Raw genomic sequence first — 13,384 nt, forward strand, 5'->3', positions numbered from 1 at the left:
TCCTTAGGGGAAGGAGGAATCGCTGCTACTGCATGACCAGAGCCTTCGTTAAGTGTGTGCAAGCCCGCAGACTGAAAAGCGGAGCAGGAGGACCCTCCAGATTAATCGAATTCCAGCTGCCTCCTACGACCATGGCTTACAGTACCCAGCATTCATTGTGATCTTAGTTCAGTGCCAGGTGGCACTCAACAGGAAAGTGCTTGTGGTCCTGGCCATCTATGAACCAAAGACTTAAATCTTTAGCTGCTTTGGCTAAAAGGAGGCAGCAGGGCTGCAGCTTTAAGGGATGGGAAGGAGCCTGAGGGCATCTTTTCCAGAGTGCTGCAGTACCACTGAAGGGCACAGTGCTGTGGAAACTGTTAGAAACAAGATATGAGCAAAAGGGTTGTCACCAGTAAGTCTGATTTGTATTTATTAATATTTTAAAAACAGGCTTGAGAGAACAGATTTTTACTCAATGACACAGTCCCAAAACTGTCCCAAAAAGACTGTGCAAATAAAGCTTTTGCAGTGCTCAAAAAGATGTGTGGCCTCATTAGCACTGGGTAGTTAGCTAACTTTCCGGCACTAGGCATGTTTTCTCTTTTGTTAAATGAGCCTTAAGTCCAATTAGAAAGCTATTGGCTAAGGGCCAACACATGAGTGTCACTTCTGCACTCAGGGTTGTCATGCCGTGCTGGTCATTGCTGTAGCTCATAGGTGTCACCGCTGGGTAAGACTCTTAGATGCCTCCCTCCCTTGAACACTTGCATAGCCCAGGTGGGACCAGGAAAGCTAGTTCTCAGGTAGGAAACATTCAGGTCAATTCCAGCTCAGGGGCCTCTGGGCCATTTGTCAGAAGTGCCCGATGTCTTCAGAAATCAGGACTTACCTTCCACCTCTGAGAGGAAACCAAGGACCATAGCAACAGCCTGTAGTGTTTCGGGAGTCTCTTGGGCAACAGTGACTTAAAAAGAGGTTTCTCATGCCTTGTGCTGGGGTTTTGAGAGCTGCTCTAATGGCTCTTGGGGGGAGCACTGTCAGCACAAGCAGAAACTTTTCATTTTCATTTAAACTGTACATGTGTAAATATAGGATCATGTGGATCATATGCAATTTTAGGTGCACAGATAATAGTATGAGTCCTGATGACTTTTTCAGGCATCTTCATGGTTATTTTACCCTCCTTCCCCTCACTCCGCGGACTTGAGGACTAGCATCAGTGAAAATGGCTGAGCAGAGTGGAGCATGGCGGCACACACCTGTAAGCCCAGCACTCGGGAGGCAGAGGCAGGTGGATCTCTGTGAGTTCGAGGCCAGCCTGGTCTACAAAATGAATCCAGGACAGTCAAGGCTACACAGAGAAACCACATCTCTAAACAACAGCAAAACAAAACAAAACAAAACAAAACAAAAATGACAACAACAACAAAAAGACAGACAGACAAGAAAAAAAAGAAAGAAACTGGCTGAGCAAGTATCTGTAGAGTAGGATGTCAAGTCCTTTGGTCATGTGCTGAGGAGTGGTAGCTGGGCCCTCAGATGATGAACTATTTCTGAAGAGTCTGGAAGCATTAGGAAATGTGGCTGAATTGGAAGAAGTAAGTTTTGGGGGCACTTGGGGACATATTACCTCTGACTGATTCTTGTCTTCCTTTCTGCTTCTTGTTGGGCCATTAAGAAAACTGCACTTTTCTATCACACACTCCCAATGCCAGGATTATCTTCCCCAGTATATGGAGACAAGGAACTGTAGGTTAAACCTTCTGAATCCGTAAACCAAACTAAACCCTCCTTTTGCACTGTCCAGGCACAGTAATTTGAAAATGTTACAATACAAAGTGAATAAACTCAACACCAAAAGTCACTGAATAATGTTTGACAAGGCATCAGAATTTAAACTGTTGGAAGTTTATGCGTTTATAATGTATGATGGAAGAAATGGCTAAGAACAAAGGGCTGCTAGATCTACGTTGTTCCTCATGAGCATGCATTGTGTCCAGCATGGCACTACCTCTAAACTAGAGTGGAAAAGTTGAGATTTGAGCATACGCACACAGCAATTTATCTTCTTCACCGAGCTTTAGTATCTTTATCTGAATATAATGGAGACAGAAAATGAATACTGCCCCCAAAGCTATGTGAGAACTAAAGGAGAAAAGATTTGTGAAAACTTTTCCTATAGGAAAATCTCCAACTGAACAAAGCTTCCTGGAGTGTGTGTGCAAATGGCCTAAGTGGATGCCACAGACAGAAGGGCAGGCTGCTTGCCGTCAAAGACAAGCAAGAGAAAATACCTCACATGCATTCACAACTTACAACCGGGGGTAATATTTCAACTGACATGAAAACATTTTCATTTTGCAAGTTTCTATTCACTGTTAAATAATATTATGTCTTATTCCATCCAGCCTGACTGACAGGCTCAATTTCTCTCTTTGCCTAATACTAAATGAAAACTCTGCAAAAATTGTGTATTCTTGTCATAACCAAAAATTAAAAAGATTTATGTGGAAAATTTAAAAGCAAATCACATGTGCTTTTTCTTTCAAAACTCTGAACACAACCGGTTCAGTAAAGAGTTGAGATCAAAAGTCAATTTTCAATAGGCTAAGGGAAGAGCAGAAGCGAGGATGTACAGGTAGACGGCATTGGTCTCTTTGGGAAGACACTCTGCTGGGGGAAATGAAGGATGCTGTGACTGACCATACAGAAAGGCTTCCAAGGCATAAAAGAGAAAAGGAGAATTAAATCCAAAATGTACTCAGAAATAAAGTCTTAAAACAGTGATACAATCAAAAGCCAAATTGATGTGATTCGAGGTGTGGGTAACAAGGAAAAAGGCAGCAGAGAGCCTGTCTCTTGCTACAACCTCTGCTTGTATTTTCACCTCTTCTCTTTTAAATAAATGGAGCCTGTACACAAGTTTACAGTAGGCCAAGAAATGTGAGCCTCCCTACACTCTAAAGTAAATTAATACCTGTACAACCTCTGTGACTATGTCCCTTCCTTCTACGTAAACATTTCTGTAATGACTACTGTAAATAAAAATTGGTGTTTGGTGTTAGCTTTATCTTTCTTTTTAAAAAAATTTTCCACCTCAGCATGGCCCAGAAACTACAAATCGGGCTAACTACAGCTGAAAAGTTCTGAAACCACCAGCCCCAATAAATCTTTCCTCCTGTTTCTTTCAAATCTCTGTCACAGAACTGAAAAGTCTGACACCAACACAAAAGACAAGAAAATGGCACAGGGCACTATTGTGTCTACTGCAGCCATGCTATTAAGAGCAAGGACTTGAAGTTTCTATGCTCACATTCTCTCGTGTTTTTAAGCAATGACTTCTGCTGTGTAAACACCACAAAACTTGGCTTACACAACATGCAAATCCAAGTGTGTGCTGTTTCGAAGACTTAGGGGTTTTACAGGCAGAAGAAGGGCACTAGGTACAGGCCTTTGAAAGCCAGAGTTGGCTTCCTGCCATTCCCTGTCTACTTCACAGCCTACGGTGACACGAGCTGCTGTCCTCTGCCAAAAGCTCCCATCACCACGCTGTTCTACTCAGTCACAGGGGACCAAGCAACCATGGACCAGAGCTCTGGAACCATGAGCCAAAATAAGACTCTCCTCCCCTAGCTGTCTCTGTGGGCATTATGGACACAGCTATGCAAGGGCAGTACACACAAGGTACTTCCGTCTCTCTCTTCCTTTACCAAAGAAGTAGATTAAAAGGATCAGAAATGGAACACTGTGCTGCAACAGAAACTCCACACCAAATACTGACTGTGGAATGCAAACCAGACTCTTGGTGGATATTAGAGTGTCACCTGCAGGTAGAACCTTGTGATTAGCATCTGAGGAGACTCGGGAGCACTGTAGTTAGATGATAAGAAAGATCATGCAGAAGGCTTTAAGCGATCCTTCGCTCTTAGCATCTATATCATTGTAATGAACAGAATAAAAGGCTGGTCCAACATAAGGAAAATCACAGTAGTTTCTGCAGACTGCTTTCTTTTTAAAGATCTTCTGTATTGGTTTTAAGTCCTCCAAGCTACATTACTTTACTCTTGATTTTTGTCTCCTAGAAATAGGTTAATCTATGTAAATGCACCATGTCTTTGATTAGTTGCCATTTATAAAGAAAAATTCTACAGTTTCATATATATTCTGATTAGTAGGTATGATAATGCAGAATTTTTATAACAGTTGATATCTACGATTCAGCACTTAGAGGAAAAAATATCCTCCAAGATGATAACTTCCTCTTTAGTTTTCCATACTTAATTCTATAAAGGGCTTAATCCTCCACTGAGCACATGATAAACTGATGGCACACTCCATTTTTATGTCACTAAACACAACCTGAAAATGAACATCTTCTTTTATTTGGAAACAAAATTCAATTATAAAGAAAATGCAATCTAAGATCAATAGCTTATTACACTCTCAGCATGAGGGATAATTTCAGTTGAGCTTAACCTACTGAAATATGTACCCGTATACTGTTTATTGGCTTATTCAAGTCTACATGCAAAATGGCATGCATTCAGTTTACTATTATTGAAACACAAAGGATGGAAACACAAAAACACAGCAGAAGCCTTGAAATCAATAAGCTAAGAATCTATATAATATACAGATTCTCCTTAAATGTAAGGTTGGAATTTGAATATTCAGTAGTCTTAGTTCAATGAGCATTTTATTTTCAAAAAGTTGATTGGCAAGAAAACAGAAATGTTAGTCCTCTGAAATGAAAAAAATTTCAAGATGTGTATTTCAAGTATAGTTATATATTGGTTTGCTCTCTATTTTGATACAGTCTTTCCACCATCCCGGCTGGTCTTCAGTCCTGGAGCTGAAGGGCACCTCCTGCCATAAGCTCCTGAGTGCTGAGACTACAGGTGTGCACCCTCACATCCACAACCACCAGCTTGTCAGGGGTGTAAAGGGGCATCAGCTGTGGCAGATGCTGATAAGGGGCTAAGTTAGAGAGGATGAAGAGTTAACTCTTGCGTTCCATCATTTGCCCTCATCAGACCTCCATCGGTGGAATGATCACAGTGAAATCCTACAGTCGTGAGTTTTGTAAGCCCTGGAGGGAGACATTGTAGATAGTTGTGAGATTTTGCTATACAGTAAGTAGAGATATATGAGTAAATAAAAAGTTAAGAGGAGATGCTATTCTTGTTTTCATGGATAAGTACCACCATATGTTTTATGATGGACCACCCTTAGCAAAGCAAAATTAAGCTAATGACTCAAAAGAGAGGTAAGAATGATTATAGTGGCCAATAGTGCCTAATATAAGAGTTTCAAAAAAAAAAAAAGTTTCCACAGAAGGGCAGGCAGGCAACCGTTCTTTAGTCACAGGAAGGAAGACAGCATTTTAGTTACTTTTCTCATCGTGACAGAATACATTAAACAGAGCAACGAGAGGAGCAAGACTTATTTCGGCTCACAGTCTGAGGGGATACGTACCACCATGATGGAGAAGGCATTGTGGCAGGTGGCTGGCAGATTAGGAACCAGGGCAGAGGAATACCAGAGCAATGTAAATTCAGAACATGGCTGTTGTAGCAAGAGATCACATCCAAAGATCTTCTAAGTCTGTGTGATCCAGATGGAATACAAACACGCTTCTAATCTAGGAGACAACAGAGGCAAACAGATCTGAGTTCAAGTCCAGCCCCTTTAGAACAAATATCAGGTAAAGAAAACCTTAGGTTCAGGTGTGGTGATACATGCCTTTAATCCCAAAGTTTGTAGAAGGAAAACACCCATGTTTGAAAGTGATGTCTAATTCGGTGGCAGAAAACGTGATGAATCAGAGAAGATTTGACAGAATAGGATACGCCCAACTCTCTTGAGAAGAGAGTGGAAAGGGAAGCAACTTAAAAGTCAGTTTTTCAGAAGAAGGAGGCAGTTTTACCAAGACAGTGTAACAGAGAGATGGATTGCAAAGAGAGAACTCAGGCAAAGACTGAATGAGCCAGAGAATGCGGAGTGAGGAGATTAGAGCAGACTGCTGAGTTAGTCTGAGGCCAAGCAGAGCAATTCCAGGCCAAGAGAGAAGCCGGAATAAATAAATCAGCTGGGAGAAGAGTTTGAGCCAGAACAGCTGAGCTGAACCATCCAGCCCAGAGCTCAGAAAGAACAAGTAAGGGTGAGCTTATTAAACAGTCAGTCTCAGAGCTGAACACATTCTAAGTCTAGGTTAGAGTGTATGAATGCTAGAAGCTTCTAGGACTAGCCTAGGTTTGAGGCAGGAGAGTGCCAGTGCTCATGTTATCTTCTGTTAGTCTGGGGCACTAAATCACGGGTTCATGCTACCCACCTTACAGCAGACCTTCCCCATCCAACAAGTCCTCTCTGAAAAGTCCCTCACAGACATTAATGCCCCAAGCGTTTCTTGAATCAGGTAGACAACTGAAATGCATCGTTACAGCTCACAGAAGCCTGTGGGCCGGTAGGTGTGGACCAGCAGCCCGAGGACGCTCTCTTCCGCTTACCTTCATTTATTTCCTCAGTGAAAGTGAACCCAGAGCCGCTGAACAGAGCAAAAAGTTAAACTGGCAAATTTGGCAAATTATCAAATTTATATTACTTCTGAGATATGTAAAGAAAGTCTTTTTATAACTCAATTAATTTCATTTTAACACTTCACTCTGTCTGGAGGAACGTAGGAGGACAAGGACACTATAAGACTGCCAATTAATAGCTCCAACTGGAACAACCTCTAAACTGGGAGATAGTCAACCAACCCAAGGTGGAGCTGTTCTTCTCATCTTCTCAAGCTTTCCTCTGTGCAAAGGTGAAGCTCGCAGGCTGAGTGGGGTGACCCGCCGTGTGACCTTCCATCCTTGTGCTAGCCTCACTGTGCGGTGCTGGGCATGACTTCGCGTGCGCCAAACTGCTAAGGTTGAGAAACGAAGTCATGATTTCTGAGGACACTGTCCATCGCCCTTGCTCACATCTACACCCACCCAACCCTTATTGCTTCCACTCTCTAGCAGACCTACTATGTGCATAGCCTCAGCGTCTGCAGGTGACTCCCAGAGAGTATTCAGCCTCATTCGCTCCTGTGGAAAATCACTCCTTTCCTGGCACAGGAAGACCCAGGAATGCTTGGCTTCAAAACGTCTCCCACTGACAAGGAGACACCCTAAGTAGCCGTTGTACAGGAGCATTCCTGATGGAAAATGGGGACAAAAGTTCATTTATTTGGGGCTGTCTTTGGCTTACCATCTCAGAGAAAAGTCAGAACCGCAAGTCTGACTCCTTCTCTCCGCACACTTACTAGCCAGAAGAACGGGCTCCTTTCGTTTCCTGGCAGGGTCTTGCAGAGCGCGGCATCCTACTTTTCCTTTGACTACTAACCCCAGCTGCTTAACCTGGATGGGTATGCAAGTGCCTTTGTTATACTGTAGAAGAAAATATGTGATCAGTGATCTGGGCGTGACTCTAAATGCCAACAGACTTGCATCAGGTTAGAGCTGAGGACTACTTAAAATGGAATCACAATGGCTTCAGAGTCCTAAGATCAGATTCCTTCCACACAAACAGTAATAACTGCAGTCTCTGTTTTGTATTTGCCCATGGACTCTAGGGAGTGCGGGTAATACAACTTTCTCTGGTATGGAATTGCAAGGGTGACTTTTCAATGCACCATTTCATCCTGATCATTTCAGCCCTACCCCAGCCTTGTTTTATTGGCATTGCCATTTTTTTTTCCCCAAGATGGGGTCTCTCTGTGTGTCCTCAGCTATCCTGGACTTGCTTTGTAGACCAGGCTGGCCTTGAACTCACAGCAATCCACCTGCCTCTGCCTCCCAAGTACTGGGATTAAAGATGTGTGCCACCACCGCCCAGTGGCATTGCCATCTTTTTAATTGTATACTGAGGTGGTTATTTTAAAAGGCAGAAGCTTGCAAGTAGCCAAATCAATAAACATGCTTTACTGGTATCTAAACTGCAAACTAGAATTGTTTACCACCTGGCTATGTTTAGGGTGTTTATGCATTCTCTCGTAAAGGTCATGTCTCTAGACGGAAGGCATTGCTTGTGCTTTGTTCATCGCTATTTAACCCGTAGCAACCTTTCTCCTCTTGGGAGAAGAAAAACCTCATCAATTCCTATTAGGATACACAGATCTGACAGTCAAGGCTGTTAAGTTTTCAAGTGTATTAATTCTACAGTCTTACTGAGAAAATGTCAAATGTGTTGAAATATATGAAACTACAGCTTCACCAAAGAAGCTGAAAAGTTGATGTACTTGACAGAACAAAAATGTTTATCGGTTGTTCCCTTCAATGTTTAGAAAATTAACTCCTTAATCATAAGGTTGTGAAGTCAATATGTTTGAGCCAGGTTTGTGAACCATGAGAACATGCAGTTTTGAGCATAAATCACAAATACATTGGAAGTTACACAAAATGGTAAAGGACTGACAGTTGCACCTTATAATGGGCACATGGGTTTTCAATTCTAAAGCAAGAGTAGTTTAATGCGCCCAGCATATCGCAAAAGTTTCTAATTCGTTGTACTTTCTATGTTGTGCTACATTGCTGGATTCTTTTTCTACCAATATTTTGGCCTTTGTTTCATAATGAACACATAAATTTTGGAAAACATTTACCAACTTGCAAATTGGCATTGAATGTATGACAATCACAGGTGTTTGTAGATGTTAAGTTCCTACTTCTCCTAACTGGCTTTAATGGTGGGCAATCTCAGGCTCGAGTCAGACACTATTATTCCCATGGCCTCACATGTGAAACATCTCAACGGCGCTGCCTGCATAATGAGGACAGTTACACTTCATGCTCACCTATGGAAAGTGACAGGTTTTTTGTTTTGTTTTATAAACTGCCCAAAGACAAGTGCTCAGTGACACTCAGCTTTAAAGAGATAATAAAGAAGGGACACTCACTTAGACTTCAGATGTGGAGGAAGGTAGGTGGAGGCTTTCTGTGTGAGGCTGTTATGAGCAAACCCTCAGAGGCAAGTGATCAGAAATGTGCACTGCTCTTTCCCCCCCCCCCTTCTTTTTCATAATGGTCATTAACCAGAACAGCACACTTTTTTGCTTGTTTTTTGAGACAGGGTTTCTCTGTGTAGTCTTGGTTGTCCTGGACTCACTTTGTAGACCAGGCTGGCCTCGAACTCATACCGATTTTCCCCTGCTCTCAGTCCAATAGACTTTAGTACTCCTAGTTAACATTTATGTCCACTGGATGGCCCCACTGTTACACTGTATGACCTGTGTTAGAAATGGAATCCTCAGCTTTACTTTTCATATTGGCATCTTTAACTAGCCTCTTGCATTCTGTTCCTGTTATCTTGTAGTTTTGTTTATATTTACTTATCGTGTGTGAGTGTAAACATGCCACAGTGTCGTGCGGAGATCAGAGAACGACCTGTGACATCAGGCTCTCCCTCCTTTGACCACATTAGATCTGGAGAGTGGGCTCAGGTCGCCAGCTTTACTGGAGAAGCCCTTGCCCACTAAGCTGTAGCTCCAATGCCCCCCGTTCTGACCGGGATAATAATGTGGAGGCGTGCCTTTCTTCTGTAGAGCTGATTACTCAGAGTCCTCCGCTTCCCATCCAGAAGTGTTTTGTGCCCACCAATCAGGTTCCGTTATGCCTTTGAGTGCCCTTGTCCAGCACATACTAATTTCATGAATAGGTTGGCATTCATTTCTTCCTATGCTCTGGATTCATTCTATATATAGAAGACTGATCTTACTTTATGGCTTTGCTCCATATACGACTTGTTTAAGAGAAACATGCACAGGTCTTTACAAAGTGTAGTGTGCAGTGATGATAAGAACGCTTGCTCCAAGAACAGATTCCTATGGACATCACCAGTCTGCATATGGTTCCAAAGGCCAATGTGTTAAAAGCCCGATTGCCACATGATGGGTTTGGGGAGTTTAGATCATGAAGATGTTATCCTCTTCAGAGAATTAATTCGCCTTATAGCTTGCTGGCATCCCTAGAATGGTATGGTGCCTCTCGTTTCAGCCACACACCCCTAGTGCTCCAGTCATCATAAGGTGAGCAGCTTTCTACTCCATGTCTTTCCACCTTGATGCACTGACTGCTTCTCACAGGCTGCAGGCAACGGGCGGTGACCACAGGCTGCAGCCATGGGCTATGACTGCAGGCATCGCACTGGCCTACAGCAGAGCTTCCTGCAGCGCTCAATTATGACGGCCTCCTGGCTCTGCTCCCCGCCCAGGGGTTAAGAAAATATCCCTCCTCCCCCCCCCAAAAAAAAGAAAGGAAAAGAAAATATCCCCAATGCCTCCCAGATTGTCATCTCTTCCCAACCACCAACTGCACACCGTTTCTCTCTTGTTACTAGGCCATTGCTTGGCACACACCTCAACTAAAACATCGAGCAAACTAGGAGAAGAAACTTTAAGCTCAGCCATTTCTACTGAGTGTCTTTTTCTTTACTTAGTCCTTACGGGAAATGTCTTCACAGAGAAGTGCTGACACATGTGCTAGTTCGCTCATGATCCAATCAATGTTTTATCAAATTTGATATTTGCGGGTGTCTCTAATGATTTTCCAAATCTTAAAATTAAGAAAGCTTTTTTAATGACAACTTTGCCATCCCCTCACTCTGCCTGTGGTTCTGCTTTTTAAAGCAGGGGCTCCATGTTTCAATTCTTTTATTCAGTTTAAAGGAAAACTTTGAGGGAAGGAAACAGGGAAACGTTATCTATACTTGCTCATTCTTGCCCCAGTACATTTTTTACCCTTTATAATAAAACAAGTATATATTATACAATTAAAGTCAAGCTTCACAAGTGGCAAGAAGGTACAAAGTCATAGTGCATGCCTTTAATGCCAGCACTTGGGAGATAGAGGCAGGCAGATCACTGTGAGTTCAAGGCCAGCCTGGTCTACAAAGCCAAGGCTACACAGAGAAACCCTGTTTCAAAAAAAAAAAAAAAAAAGTATTTCAATGTTTCCAAAAGCTACCATTTGGACACTTCTGCTAGTCGCCACCAGGTGGAGCACATCTGCACTTGAGAAGTGTTTCTAAGGAGTGAGCGAGTGCTGTTCCTCAGAACTTTACTTACTCTTGGACGCACTTCACGACTTCTGGATGACTTAACTTCTAAGCAGCAGCTAGGAAGACACGGATGCTTTAAATTCACAGACGTTCCACTGACTAACCAAGAAAATAACTTGGTAATTTAAGAGATGACATAAACTCCCTTAAAAACCTGTTTCATTGCCAGGTGGTGGTGGCACACGCCTTTAATCCCAGCCCTCAGGAGGCAGATGCAGGTGGATCGCTGTGAGTCCGAGGCCAGCCTGGTCTACAAAGTGAATCCAGGACAGTCAAGACAACAGAGAAACCCTGTCTCAAAAACAAAACAAAAACAAAAAACAAAAGCTTGTTTCACTGGACCCATCTCTTACAAAAAAGTTCAGAGTCCCTGCCCAGAACCTCTGCCATCTGCTTCCTCCTGTTTGCTGATATTGGATCTAAAAAGCGATCCATGCTCCCTGGGCCAGAAAAACTCTCTATCCCAAGAACATATACACACCTCAACCTTGACCGTATACACTAACACCAAGATATGCGAGGAACTAAACAAATTCTAACATTTAAATATTTACAACTAATAAATATGACCAGTGACTTAATATTAAGACAATATTTTGCATAAGTTGTTTTACACAATTGTATTTTTAATTGTTTGTTTTTTAAAAAGAATTTAAAACATTTTAAAGCAGCAGAGTTGCGGTGGAGCCCAGAAAACACAACAGTTCTCTAGTGCACCTCAAAACTTTAAAATGAAATGTATTTCTGTAATTTCCCCTCGTTCCTCTAACTAGTCCCATGTTCCCATTCCCAGCCCCACCCCACCCCTGCCCCCTCCCCACATACTTCCTCTCAAATCTGGCCTCTTACTCTTTATTGTTACATCCTAATGAGCCCACTTAGTGTCACACAGTTTAGGGCTGACTAGGTAGTGCTAGGCAACCAAGCAGGGAGCTCATCCTGGAAAATAGCAATTATCTCTCAGCAGTTGCTCACTACTTGTAGCATTTTATAGAGTGGAACCTTGTAACTTCCACCTGTCCGTGCTGGCATGTCAGCTAGTGTTGTCGTTGGTCAAGTGCTGGTTAAGCAGCCATGTTTAAGGAGCTTTCCTATATCTAGAAGGCACAATCTCGACTTCCTAGTCCTCTGGCTCTTGTAATTGTTGTACCCGCTTCTTGTGCGATTTTCCTGAGCCTTAGGTATAGAAGTTGTGTTGTAGATGTGTCAGCTGGGGCTGGACACCCCACAGTTGTTCTCTGCATTGTGAGCAGCTGCGGCTTTCTGTAACGTTCTCCAATCCGCTGTAAAACAGCGCCTTTGTTGAACGGGGAGAGCCACGTCTATCTGTGCATACAGGCAGACATGTTTAGCATGCAGGTAAGCATTACACTGGTCTGGAAAATCAACAGAAGTGGCTTCTCCTCTAAGATCCATGACCTTACTAGCCACTGCTAATTGGCTGGTGGGGCATAATTCCCAAACAGTTACATATACCCCCAAGTGCAATGAGAGAGCTGTTGGTTGACGCCAAGACATGTGCCTCGAGTGCATGTTTTGCCATGATGTCACTGTGGTGCACAGCATTACAGCTGGGTAGGACTACTGACTGCTCTTCTCTTTGGGGAGTTTGCAAACCACTTTCTAGTACTGTGAAAGGAAGCCCTCAGGGAGGAGATTCCAGTCAGATTCAGCTCAATTCCTCCAAATCCTGTCTCTAACGTGTGTGGCATCCTCAACAACAGGACTTCTGGGAGGCAAATGCTGGGAGGCAAATGAGGCAAAGGCAAGAGCCTGCATTGTTTGGGGACTTGCTTGGACTCCTGCAACTGCAGAAACCAGGAAAAAAGATGATCATGGAGGTAGGGGAAGAAGTTCCAGAAGGAAATACCAGGGTGCAGGTGATATATGAAGGGAGAAAAATGTGTGGGGAGAGTGAGTTAGAGAGAGGAGAGATAACATTAATGTTATTTTAATGTTTTTAAAAACCACGGGGAAATATATATATACACATACATACATACATACATACAGAGAGAGAGAAGCTTGAATGAAGTTATGGCACATGGGATGGTAATACTCTTCCCAAGAGCCACAGACTAATAAAATCCCCAGTACCAGACATTAGAAACCTCTATCAAAGGCAATTCTGACTATAATTCGAAATGTCATTTCCATCTGCGTTGAAATTATACTCCTTAAGAATTAGGTTTAAGACTCTGTGAGGGGATAGATATAGTGATGGGAATATCATTAAAACAGAAAGATGGGGGTTCAAAGCAACATAGGAAAGCACACGTGTGCTCCATCTTTCCTGATCCTAAATAATGGGGGAAGC

This window comes from Acomys russatus, chromosome 24 (assembly GCF_903995435.1).
Source record: "Acomys russatus chromosome 24, mAcoRus1.1, whole genome shotgun sequence".
NCBI classification, from domain to species: Eukaryota; Metazoa; Chordata; class Mammalia; order Rodentia; family Muridae; genus Acomys; species Acomys russatus.